Raw genomic sequence first — 13,617 nt, 5'->3', positions numbered from 1 at the left:
AAAATACTAGAATTCAAAATATTTTTTGCACGAAATGTAATACTTCTATATGTAAATTAAATGCTTTCCGTGAAATCTGTTTTAATTTGAATCCAAATCTTTGGAGGAAAAAAAAACTGTCGCAAAATTAAATAAAAAAACTTATTTCACGATTATTTTCATGAACAATAATTCTAATTAATTCTGATCATTTCAACGGAATCAAAAATGTCAACTGTCAAAAATTCAAGTTTAAAACTTGCCAGATTTGAAAAATATAATTAAAAAATTTGACAATTTGAAATTAAATCATTGAAATATTCAAAAATTAGCATAACTGTATAGTGTAATGAAATTAAATCACCTAAATTATACGTTCAGAAAAAGTATTTTAATCACTCGAGAGAATAGGAATCCTTCCTCGAATTTCTAGCAGATCTATTTATCCAACAGATGGCAGCATTAATTATTAAAAATTTAAAAAAAAAACATTTAAGCGTATTTTTACACAAATAGACATTTAAGAAAAAAATTTTTAATTCCTATTTTTTTATGTAAATAAAAAAAAATGCTTTAGTTAAATTTCTTAGAAGGAAATACAAAAATTACTAACAAAGGATAACTAAAATGAAAGCATTAATTATTAGATATGTTTCTTATTTAAAAAAAAACAAATGTGCATTTGAAATACTATATTAATTGACCTTTATTTTGATAAATTCTATCAATGCTCTTTTAGCCTTACTTTCTCAATGCTGCTACTTTCTTAAAAAGAGCAATTCTTAAAATTTGTTCTTCCAGAAGAATGTGAATGGAAAAAAAAAAAACTTTATTGTACTTTGTATTGTGCATATTATTTATTAAACATGATTATTCTTTTTCTTATAATAGAAATTTTTATACAGCAACTTGTAAATAGAAATATTTTAAGAATTTTCGTAAATGGAAATACAGTCAAACCTCAATTTAACGAAGTCACTAAATCCAGATAAAAAGTTAGCTATATGGAAAATTCGTTAAATAGAAAATCACCTTTCGAAATACTTAAACACAAAACGGGTTTTAAATTCATGAACACTAGACATAATTAAAATAGCAATTAATGTACTCTTGTAAACTTGTATCAATTCTTGATTTTACAAATCTTAACCATAAAAGAAATCTGCATGGAAAGCAAGAATAGTGCATAACATTATTCAATATTACACTATGATGCTATATACATTTTCAACTAAGAAAAGGCTAAATATATAGTTAAAAATATATTTGCATTTATTATAGAAGTGATTTTAAACATACATTATTACCACACGCGTTCTTAAGTTTAATTGCTACGGATAGAATCAGTTAATTTGAACTAACTTTGAGTATTTATTTGAAATGCAAACAAAAAGGTAAAGAGAAGTTACTGCTTTCTTTACGATAAATTTTAGAAAAAACAGTAATATATTTCATAAAGCAGTGGCTTCAAAAATTAATTCAAGGTCCTCATAAAATGCGTTAACAAGTTTGAAATGTTAAGAAATATTTTGGAAAATAGGGAAGGTGGATCTCAATGAAAAGTTCGTTAATTAGAAAATTCACTTCGTTATTTGGAAGTTATTTTACGAAGAAATTTCCAAAATGTTCCTGGTTCTGCACCGTAACTACCACTACAAATATTAAATACCAAATCACTAGTATATAAGACATGTTAACTTGATTCTATCACTAGGTACCTTTTGATAGATAAAGGTTGACATAGTCGTATTAACCTAACTCCCTAAAATGGTGACCCGGACGTGATATGAACTCGCTAACATGATGGATGGTCCACAATAAAACAGTAAATTTGCTTAATATAAACTGCTAAAAAAAAAGGATCCGGTGAAGTATATAAAGTCCCCCGGTAATAAGCATAATAGGGAAAAAATGAGAGAAATGTGCTGCAAAAAAATGAAAAAAAGAAATAAAATAAAAAAGAAAATGAGCGAAATGCTATAAAAACAGAAAATGAAGGAAAAAAATGAGCGAAATGCTACGAAGAAAAAATATAATGAGCAAAAATGAATATAAATAAATAAAACAGCATGAATGAAGTTAATATTTCATCGAATTACGAGCACAGATAAAATTCTGGAAGGGAACGTAACTACCACTTCAAATATTAAATACCAAATCACTGGTATATAAGACATGTTAACTTGATTCTATCACTAGGTACCTTTTGATAAGATGAAGGTTGACTCCCTTCAGTTTCTCGAAAAAATTTGTAAAATACAGAAATTCGTATAAATGAAGTTCGTTAAATAAAAGTCCGACCGTATTTCATACAGGAACTCGTAAAATTAAAGATGCTAAAAAACAATTATTTATCACGTTTTATGCATCAGAAGAGAAGCTACGGAAACTGACCCTTAAATATTGAAGTCATTCTTTCGAACAATAAAGATTTGCACTCACTTCGTGGAAATTCGACCTAGAACAAAAACTTACTCAATTTGATATAGTTTATTTGGCTCAGCGTTGAAACAGGTGCTACAGAAATAACTTTTCGCAGATATGTACTTTTTTTTAATCTGAAAACAATAACATTAGTTTAATTATGTTCCCTTATCGGGAAATTTCAATCTAAAAACCTTAAACGAATCCTAGGAAAAAGATGGTCAACCAAACAATAATCAAAAACTAAATTTCAAGTATAACACATTTATTTATCACTAAAATATTACAAGACAAAGTTGAAATGGAAATTTAATCTGTACATTATGTAAAAAGTTTAACGCAATTTACAAAATTTAACAACTTCAGTTATCCAATAGCGAAATATTCCATTACAATATCAAAATTATGCAACACAACACCATATCAAAATGAGTTACCAATTTAAGTTGGATAAATTTGAAGTGGCAAATTATGGAAAGGAAAAAAAACACATTAATACAATTTTTCTACTTTTTTCACAGCTATAACCCTTATGATCAATACAAATATAATACATAGAATAGATTACACAGAACAGAATATATTACATAGAATAGATTACACAGAACAGAATATATTACATAGAATATTACAGTGAATAAAATACTAAGTTTGAAAAACTTTGACAGGGACAATAAAAGCTTCGGCGACTCAGAGCAGTTAATCTGAAAGTTTGTTTTAAAGGATTGAATCTAATATAAAAATATAATTTTTCTCAACCAGCAGTGAATACAAGCAAAGTCTTAAGACTTACTTAATTTAAAATTTGGAATCTCATATTTTCGCATATTCAGATAAAAAAATTTCCATGAAACAGTTAATTTTCGCATAAATCTGTATTAAAATAAAAAGTTTTAAGAAATTAGAAGCAGGGGTTTTAATTTTATTAATCTGAATGGATCTTTAAATTTTACTCCCTGAAAACAGCTTATTTCCAGAAAACATTTGAAATTAAGGGAGAAATTGCAATTAAACTAATTTCAATAATCTGAAATTACATTTTATTTCATGAATTTAAGCCTACACATGAAAAAAGTAAAAATGTATTTATGAAATATACGGGAAGTTTTTCTATGAAATTATAAATCTACTTGATAACTTGAATAAAAGGGGATTTTGATCAAAGTTACTTAACATTAAATAACACATTTAAAAATTTTCTAGACTAATTTAGAAATTGAATGAAATCATTTTGAAAAGGGGTTTTCTCCAATGGATCCAAAGTGAAGAACACCCCTTTTCAAAATGACAAATTCAATATTTAAAAAATTTCCCTACAAAAGGCTTAATTTGTTTTTCAAGACTTTAAAGGTATCTAAGAAATTTCTAACCAATATTAATAGAAAATTAATCACTGCTCGTATCAATTAATCACGAATATGTTTACACAACTAGTTTTCCGTAACTAATTTTCTAGAAAAAAAAAGTCACATTTTGTTTTTAAATTATTCCTAAACGCCACGCTTTATATAACCTCACTCTGCGATCGCTTGTCTGCTCTTAGCCACAAAAGCTTTCTAACAGTAAAAAAACAGGTACTGTGAACACTTTTCATGTAGGCTCTGGAATTACATAAACTAGGTAATATTTTACACAATATATTTAATAGTTTTTGTTAAAAAAATATTTTTTTCTAACATTATCTTCCATTACACAACAACAACAAATGAAAGTCAGTATAACAACTAAGTAAACAATCAATACGGACCTTAGAGTTTAACATTTTATAAATAAGCTGAAAAAATTCTACATGCTATTGCAGGCCTTTGAGCAAGAACCACTTAAATCTATTCACCAAAACTCAATGATTGGAAAACAGGCTTGTTTAGTAATATAAATCTATATGTTGCAAATATAAATCTTCAGTTCCATAAGAATGGAATCAAAACCAGAAGACAAGGGAACACCTGGATCAAACTAGCCTTCATGGAGGACTTTGTTGCAACTAACCCGCATTTGCGTTACATGGTGAGGAAAACCATGAAAGACCTCCCACGGTTAGCCCGACGGTAAGCCACTATCCGTTTACCACTAAAGACATTTAATGTCAGCACTGTGGTCTGTGTGAGTATATGTCTACAACAGCAGATTCTGGAGCCACTTCATTCTGAGCCACTTCATTGGGAGGGCAAAAACTAATCCCCATTTGATAAAGATTGCAGAACAACGTTGAGAAGCTCTTTCATCTGAATGTCACAAACCCATGAATCTGGATAATAAGATTTTTTGTTTAAATAGAGGCTTTGGGTAAGAGTGAAAAATAAAGGTTATCGTCTCACCTGCTAGACCAACAAGGAATAAAGTTTTCTGTTTTTTAAAGATAGTGCAGCTTTTCCTAGATTCATCTGATTCTTTATTCAAAGCTTAGCATCCTTTTCAGTTTCAGTTCCCCAAAACGTGTCCATCAGCAGCATGTCGAGAAGAAGGTCAATTCTGAAAAATACAAGACACACGAGCAGTATCCATGCGCAAAAACAGAAGGAGAAATTAAACAATCTAAGCCACTAAGGTAGAATAAACCTTTAAACCAGCTTCGAAAAAAAAGAATAATTAACTTTAAAAGTTTGAATTTTATACCAGATTTAAGTACTTTTTAATGTTATCATAATACATATATATTATTGCACAGGGAGAACACGCTATTTTGGCGTTTTTATGCATTGTTAACTTTTATTTTGAGCTTTTATTTTCATTCAAATTTGAATGCTTTTGTCAATTACTAAAGATTTCTCAAAGTAAATTTTAAGAAATGTCAAAAGAATGCAAACCTAAAGAAAGAGTGAGTTCCAGTTGAGTTTTAATTTAGAAATGAACAGAAGAAACTAAATCTGTATTTAAAAATACTAAAAAAATTTGAATTAACTGCTAATTTGAAAGATATTGAATAAGATCTTAAAATTACTGAAGATAAAAATCCATCAGAAATAGATTTAAAATAAAGTTAAACAATTTAAATGACTTTGAATAATTTCGTTACAGGAATAATTGAATAATTTTAATTGGATAATTACGATTTAATAATTTTAGTCTTCCAATATTCTGTTAAAAACTTAAATATAACAAGTTTTAAATTTAACTACGGATTTTTACACCTTTCTTACCTTGACAATTAGGGTTTCCATACATTGTAAAATAACAAATTAGTTTATACCTGCTTCACCTAAGCATTAGGTTCATTTATTTCTTTTTCTCATAGAATCAAATTCTGGTGACTTAAAGTGGGTTAACACTAAAAAATTTAATCTCATAAAATTGACTCACTAACAAAAATTTATTAAGTAAAAATAAGCTTTCTTGAAAAAACTCCGTTTGATAGAGAGAAATGTGAATTTAGGGTAATTCCAGGATGAATAACACCTCATCGGGAAGCATAAGCGATAGACTCTACAGCCGTTGGTGGGCCAAGGACTTTCGTATCTTTATAGATCTTCCTCGAAAAGGTATTAGATTCATTTAATTGCTTTGAAATCTAAATTAGTGTAGTCAATCCACGCTGTTCTCTGGGCCTGGATCTAGTGCAGGATCCTTTTTTTGAACATTAAGAAGGATGAACTGTTTTTGAACAATAAGAAGGATTGCTCAATTTGGCAGTAGTTGCCAGCTAAATTCTATACATTTTATTGTTGCAATGCAGCTTGCAATCGTCGTGTAAGTACCTTCAAGTACAAGTGGCATACTTTGCTGCCATAATCCGCAAAATTATACTTCAAAAAAATATCATTTTAAGAAAATTTTGACTAAGCTCAGGTTTCTAAATCCTACGCGAACACAAGTTAAAAAATTTAGTGATTTTCATCGTAAATATGATAAATTAGATTTTCAAATAAATAATTTCGGTATCAAGAAAATTCTTATTCGCAGAGGTAGATCCATGAAGATATAGAAGTTTATCTTAAGAAACCGATTATGGCTTAGTTCAAATTTGGAATATTACAACTGTTCACATTTTCAAAATGCAACATTCTACCACCTAACTAATCTTACCCAGAAGCAATATTTAACCCCTTTTAATAAGAAAATATTATAGACGTCAAAATTCGAGAATTCCGAGCACTATAAACGTTCTTGATCTAAGATTGAACGTTAGTAAAGCGCTGGGTGGTTTTTCAGGGCACGGACTTGCAATCTTTAGTTACAGTCCAGGACCTTAATCTAGCCCACCTCAGCTTAACTAGAGCGAGATGAATAATTTTTGTGCTTTAAGAAAGAAATCAGGCTGCAAACGCAAGGGTTATTCAGAGACTTCGGGTCACGGACTTGCGATCTAGCGTCGCAGTCCAGGACCACCCAGTTCTTTCGATACCCCGAGGCTTACTGCACCGAAGAACGGAAAAGTTCCGAAACGGCTAACAAGTGTAAAGCTCGAAGAGGGGAGTGATATACGGCCGTTCTGCTCCAATTCGGATTTCACACTTGTACACACCATCAACGGAAATTTTCCGTTTCATAACACGTTCATCAGTGATTCACAACGACATCGCGATGCATTTGCAAACATCAGGAATTTGCTTCATTAAATATCGGACAAAATCAATAAGCCAAAAATTCTTCCTTGATAACATTCATAGTGCTAAAAATCCTCGTTCAAATTGGATTTAAAGATATCCCCTATTTAAAATAACGACAGCTTCGAAAATTTAATGCTATCAGTGAGACTCAAAAAAACTATAGATAAGAGAACTCTAGATCAGAGAAAAATGTGGATTTATCTGAGGATTTATCCAAAAAGTGATCCGATGAAGTTTTAGCTCCCCAAAACATGTCCACCAGCACCATATCACCAAGACTGTAAATTCTGAAAAATACACGACACAAAAGCTGTACCTATGCACAAAAAATGATAAATTAAATCTAAACTAATGAGGTAGAATTAACCGATATTATGGATAGTGTTCTCTACACTAAGGAGCGCTGCTGGCCCTTGACTGCCTATACTTCCAGGTTACTGTTTCTTGGTGTATTTTAAAAAAAACTTGATCACAATATGATGATCATTGAAACGCTGAAAAATGAAGAATATATTAGATGAAAAGTTCCTGGAAGAGCAAAGGAAGAGAAAAGTTTATCGTCTCACCTACTAGGCCAGTAATACTGCGATTGAACACTTTTTTGTCATTTATAACTTCAATTTAATCCTTTTTCCATAGACCAGTATGAGGATTTATCCAAAAATGATCGGAAGAAGTTTTAGCTCCCCAAAACATGTCCACCAGCACCATATTACCAAGACTGTAAATTCTGAAAAATACACGACACAAAAGCTGTACCTATGCACAAAAAATGATAAATTAAATCTAAACTAATGAGGTAGAATTAACCGATATTATGGATAGTGTTCTCTACACTAAGGAGCGCTGCTGGCCCTTGACTGCCTATACTTCCAGGATACTGTTTCTTGGTGTATTTTAAAACAAACTTGATCACAATATGATGATCATTGAAACGCTGAAAAATGAAGAATATATTAAATGAAAAGTTCCTGGAAGAGCAAAGGAAGAGAAAAGTTTATCGTCTCACCTACTAGGCCAGTAATACTGCGATTGAACACTTTGTCATTTATAACTTCAATTTGTTCCTTTTTCCATAGACCAGTATGAGGATTTATCCAAAAATGATCGGATGAAGTTTTAGCTCCCCAAAACATGTCCACCAGAACCATATTACCAAGACTGTAAATTCTGAAAAATACACGACACAAAAGCTGTACCTATGCACAAAAAATGATAAATTTAATCTAAACTAATGAGGTAGAATTAACCGATATTATGGATAGTGTTCTCTACACTAAGGAGCGCTGCTGGCCCTTGACTGCCTATACTTCCAGGTTACTGTTTCTTGGTGTATTTTAAAACAAACTTGATCACAATATGATGATCATTGAAGCGCTGAAAAATGAAGAATATATTAAATGAAAAGTTCCTGGAAGAGCAAAGGAAGAGAAAAGTTTATCGTCTCACCTACTAGGCCAGTAATACTGCGATTGAACACTTTTTTGTCATTTATAACTTCAATTTGTTCCTTTTTCCATAGACCAGTATGAGGATTTATCCAAAAATGATCGGATGAAGTTTTAGCTCCCCAAAACATGTCCACCAGCACCATATTACCAAGACTGTAAATTCTGAAAAATACACGACACAAAAGCTGTACCTATGCACAAAAAATGATAAATTAAATCTAAACTAATGAGGTAGAATTAACCGATATTATGGATAGTGTTCTCTACACTAAGGAGCGCTGCTGGCCCTTGACTGCCTATACTTCCAGGATACTGTTTCTTGGTGTATTTTAAAACCAACTTGATAACAATATGATGATCATTGAAACGCTGAAAAATGAAGAATATATTAAATGAAAAGTTCCTGGAAGAGCAAAGGAAGAGAAAAGTTTATCGTCTCACCTACTAGGCCAGTAATACTGCGATTGAACACTTTTTTGTCATTTATAACTTCAATTTGTTCCTTTTTCGATAGACCAGTATGAGGATTTATCCAAAAATGATCCAATAAAGTTTTTGCTCCCCAAAACATGTCCATTAGCACCATATCGCGATGAATAAAAACTACTGAAGCAATATTTACCTCCTCTTAATTAGAAAATATTAGAGACGTCAAAATTCGAGAATTCCGAGCACTATAAACGTTCTTGATCTAAGATTGAACGTTAGTAAAGCGCTGGGTGGTTTTTCAGGGCACGGACTTGCAATCTTTAGTTACAGTCCAGGACCTTAATCTAGCCCACCTCAGCTTAACTAGAGCGAGATGAATAATTTTTGTGCTTTAAGAAAGAAATCAGGCTGCAAACGCAAGGGTTATTCAGAGACTTCGGGTCACGGACTTGCGATCTAGCGTCGCAGTCCAGGACCACCCAGTTCTTTCGATACCCCGAGGCTTACTGCACCGAAGAACGGAAAAGTTCCGAAACGGCTAACAAGTGTAAAGCTCGAAGAGGGGAGTGATATACGGCCGTTCTGCTCCAATTCGGATTTCACACTTGTACAGACCATCAACGGAAATTTTCCGTTTCATAACACGTTCATCAGTGATTCACAACGACATCGCGATGCATTTGCAAACATCAGGAATTTGCTTCATTAAATATCGGACAAAATCAATAAGCCAAAAATTCTTCCTTGATAACATTCATAGTGCTAAAAATCCTCGTTCAAATTGGATTTAAAGATATCCCCTATTTAAAATAACGACAGCTTCGACAATTTAATGCTATCAGTGAGACTCAAAAAAACTATAGATAAGAGAACTCTAGATCAGAGAAAAATGTGGATTTATCTGAGGATTTATCCAAAAAGTGATCCGATGAAGTTTTAGCTCCCCAAAACATGTCCACCAGTACCATATCACCAAGACTGTAAATTCTGAAAAATACACGACACAAAAGCTGTACCTATGCACAAAAAATGATAAATTAAATCTAAACTAATGAGGTAGAATTAACCGATATTATGGATAGTGTTCTCTACACTAAGGAGCGCTGCTGGCCCTTGACTACCTATACTTCCAGGTTACTGTTTCTTGGTGTATTTTTAAACAAACTTGATCACAATATGATGATCATTGAAACGCTGAAAAATGAAGAATATATTAAATGAAAAGTTCCTGGAAGAGCAAAGGAAGAGAAAAGTTTATCGTCTCACCTACTAGGCCAGTAATACTGCGATTGAACACTTTTTTGTCATTTACAACTTCAATTTGTTCCTTTTTCCATAGACCAGTATGAGGATTTATCCAAAAATGATCGGATGAAGTTTTAGCTCCCCAAAACATGTCCACCAGCACCATATTACCAAGACTGTAAATTCTGAAAAATACACGACACAAAAGCTGTACCTATGCACAAAAAATGATAAATTAAATCTAAACTAATGAGGTAGAATTAACCGATATTATGGATAGTGTTCTCTACACTAAGGAGCGCTGCTGGCCCTTGACTGCCTATACTTCCAGGATACTGTTTCTTGGTGTATTTTAAAACAAACTTGATCACAATATGATGATCATTGAAACGCTGAAAAATGAAGAATATATTAAATGAAAAGTTCCTGGAAGAGCAAAGGAAGAGAAAAGTTTATCGTCTCACCTACTAGGCCAGTAATACTGCGATTGAACACTTTTTTGTCATTTATAACTTCAATTTGTTCCTTTTTCCATAGACCAGTATGAGGATTTATCCAAAAATGATCGGATGAAGTTTTAGCTCCCCAAAACATGTCCACCAGAACCATATTACCAAGACTGTAAATTCTGAAAAATACACGACACAAAAGCTGTACCTATGCACAAAAAATGATAAATTAAATCTAAACTAATGAGGTAGAATTAACCTATATTATGGATAGTGTTCTCTACACTAAGGAGCGCTGCTGGCCCTTGACTGCCTATACTTCCAGGTTACTGTTTCTTGGTGTATTTTAAAACAAACTTGATCACAATATGGTGATCATTGAAACGCTGAAAAATGAAGAATATATTAAATGAAAAGTTCCTGGAAGAGCAAAGGAAGAGAAAAGTTTATCGTCTCACCTACTAGGCCAGTAATACTGCGATTGAACACTTTTTTGTCATTTACAACTTCAATTTGTTCCTTTTTCCATAGACCAGTATGAGGATTTATCCAAAAATGATCGGATGAAGTTTTAGCTCCCCAAAACATGTCCACCAGCACCATATTACCAAGACTGTAAATTCTGAAAAATACACGACACAAAAGCTGTTCCTATGCACAAAAAATGATAAATTAAATCTAAACTAATGAGGTAGAATTAACCGATATTATGGATAGTGTTCTCTACACTAAGGAGCGCTGCTGGCCCTTGACTGCCTATACTTCCAGGATACTGTTTCTTGGTGTATTTTAAAACCAACTTGATCACAATATGATGATCATTGAAACGCTGAAAAATGAAGAATATATTAAATGAAAAGTTCCTGGAAGAGCAAAGGAAGAGAAAAGTTTATCGTCTCACCTACTAGGCCAGTAATACTGCGATTGAACACTTTTTTGTCATTTATAACTTCAATTTGTTCCTTTTTCGATAGACCAGTATGAGGATTTATCCAAAAATGATCCAATAAAGTTTTTGCTCCCCAAAACATGTCCATTAGCACCATATCGCGATGAATAAAAACTACTGAAGCAATATTTACCTCCTCTTAATTAGAAAATATTAGAGACGTCAAAATTCGAGAATTCCGAGCACTATAAACGTTCTTGATCTAAGATTGAACGTTAGTAAAGCGCTGGGTGGTTTTTCAGGGCACGGACTTGCAATCTTTAGTTACAGTCCAGGACCTTAATCTAGCCCACCTCAGCTTAACTAGAGCGAGATGAATAATTTTTGTGCTTTAAGAAAGAAATCAGGCTGCAAACGCAAGGGTTATTCAGAGACTTCGGGTCACGGACTTGCGATCTAGCGTCGCAGTCCAGGACCACCCAGTTCTTTCGATACCCCGAGGCTTACTGCACCGAAGAACGGAAAAGTTCCGAAACGGCTAACAAGTGTAAAGCTCGAAGAGGGGAGTGATATACGGCCGTTCTGCTCCAATTCGGATTTCACACTTGTACAGACCATCAACGGAAATTTTCCGTTTCATAACACGTTCATCAGTGATTCACAACGACATCGCGATGCATTTGCAAACATCAGGAATTTGCTTCATTAAATATCGGACAAAATCAATAAGCCAAAAATTCTTCCTTGATAACATTCATAGTGCTAAAAATCCTCGTTCAAATTGGATTTAAAGATATCCCCTATTTAAAATAACGACAGCTTCGACAATTTAATGCTATCAGTGAGACTCAAAAAAACTATAGATAAGAGAACTCTAGATCAGAGAAAAATGTGGATTTATCTGAGGATTTATCCAAAAAGTGATCCGATGAAGTTTTAGCTCCCCAAAACATGTCCACCAGTACCATATCACCAAGACTGTAAATTCTGAAAAATACACGACACAAAAGCTGTACCTATGCACAAAAAATGATAAATTAAATCTAAACTAATGAGGTAGAATTAACCGATATTATGGATAGTGTTCTCTACACTAAGGAGCGCTGCTGGCCCTTGACTACCTATACTTCCAGGTTACTGTTTCTTGGTGTATTTTTAAACAAACTTGATCACAATATGATGATCATTGAAACGCTGAAAAATGAAGAATATATTAAATGAAAAGTTCCTGGAAGAGCAAAGGAAGAGAAAAGTTTATCGTCTCACCTACTAGGCCAGTAATACTGCGATTGAACACTTTTTTGTCATTTACAACTTCAATTTGTTCCTTTTTCCATAGACCAGTATGAGGATTTATCCAAAAATGATCGGATGAAGTTTTAGCTCCCCAAAACATGTCCACCAGCACCATATTACCAAGACTGTAAATTCTGAAAAATACACGACACAAAAGCTGTACCTATGCACAAAAAATGATAAATTAAATCTAAACTAATGAGGTAGAATTAACCGATATTATGGATAGTGTTCTCTACACTAAGGAGCGCTGCTGGCCCTTGACTGCCTATACTTCCAGGATACTGTTTCTTGGTGTATTTTAAAACAAACTTGATCACAATATGATGATCATTGAAACGCTGAAAAATGAAGAATATATTAAATGAAAAGTTCCTGGAAGAGCAAAGGAAGAGAAAAGTTTATCGTCTCACCTACTAGGCCAGTAATACTGCGATTGAACACTTTTTTGTCATTTATAACTTCAATTTGTTCCTTTTTCCATAGACCAGTATGAGGATTTATCCAAAAATGATCGGATGAAGTTTTAGCTCCCCAAAACATGTCCACCAGAACCATATTACCAAGACTGTAAATTCTGAAAAATACACGACACAAAAGCTGTACCTATGCACAAAAAATGATAAATTAAATCTAAACTAATGAGGTAGAATTAACCGATATTATGGATAGTGTTCTCTACACTAAGGAGCGCTGCTGGCCCTTGACTGCCTATACTTCCAGGTTACTGTTTCTTGGTGTATTTTAAAACAAACTTGATCACAATATGGTGATCATTGAAACGCTGAAAAATGAAGAATATATTAAATGAAAAGTTCCTGGAAGAGCAAAGGAAGAGAAAAGTTTATCGTCTCACCTACTAGGCCAGTAATACTGCGATTGAACACTTTTTTGTCATTTACAACTTC

The 13,617-nt window shown here is 32.7% G+C and overlaps 1 long non-coding RNA gene across 1 annotated transcript in view; it reads right to left on the bottom strand.

Moving 5' to 3' along the window:
- Positions 1 to 4,108: 4,108 nt before the first annotated feature.
- LOC147806687 (uncharacterized) overlaps positions 4,109 to 13,617 on the bottom strand; it is a 29,593-nt gene continuing 20,084 nt past the window's right edge. Inside the window, exons 1-2 of the long non-coding RNA XR_015428510.1 lie at positions 4,722 to 13,617; positions 4,109 to 4,651 (exon numbers count right to left, since the gene is read on the bottom strand). The exon at positions 4,722 to 13,617 is cut by the window's right edge and continues 20,084 nt beyond it. This is a non-coding gene — a long non-coding RNA (uncharacterized LOC147806687). The remainder of the gene's footprint in view (positions 4,652 to 4,721) is intronic.

This window comes from Parasteatoda tepidariorum, chromosome 8 (genome assembly GCF_982258835.1).
Source record: "Parasteatoda tepidariorum strain Cologne lab strain chromosome 8, Ptep-v5.0, whole genome shotgun sequence".
In the NCBI taxonomy this organism is placed as follows: Eukaryota; Metazoa; Arthropoda; class Arachnida; order Araneae; family Theridiidae; genus Parasteatoda; species Parasteatoda tepidariorum.
Note: the sequence above shows the minus strand (reverse complement) of the source record. Positions and strands in the feature narration are given on the sequence as shown.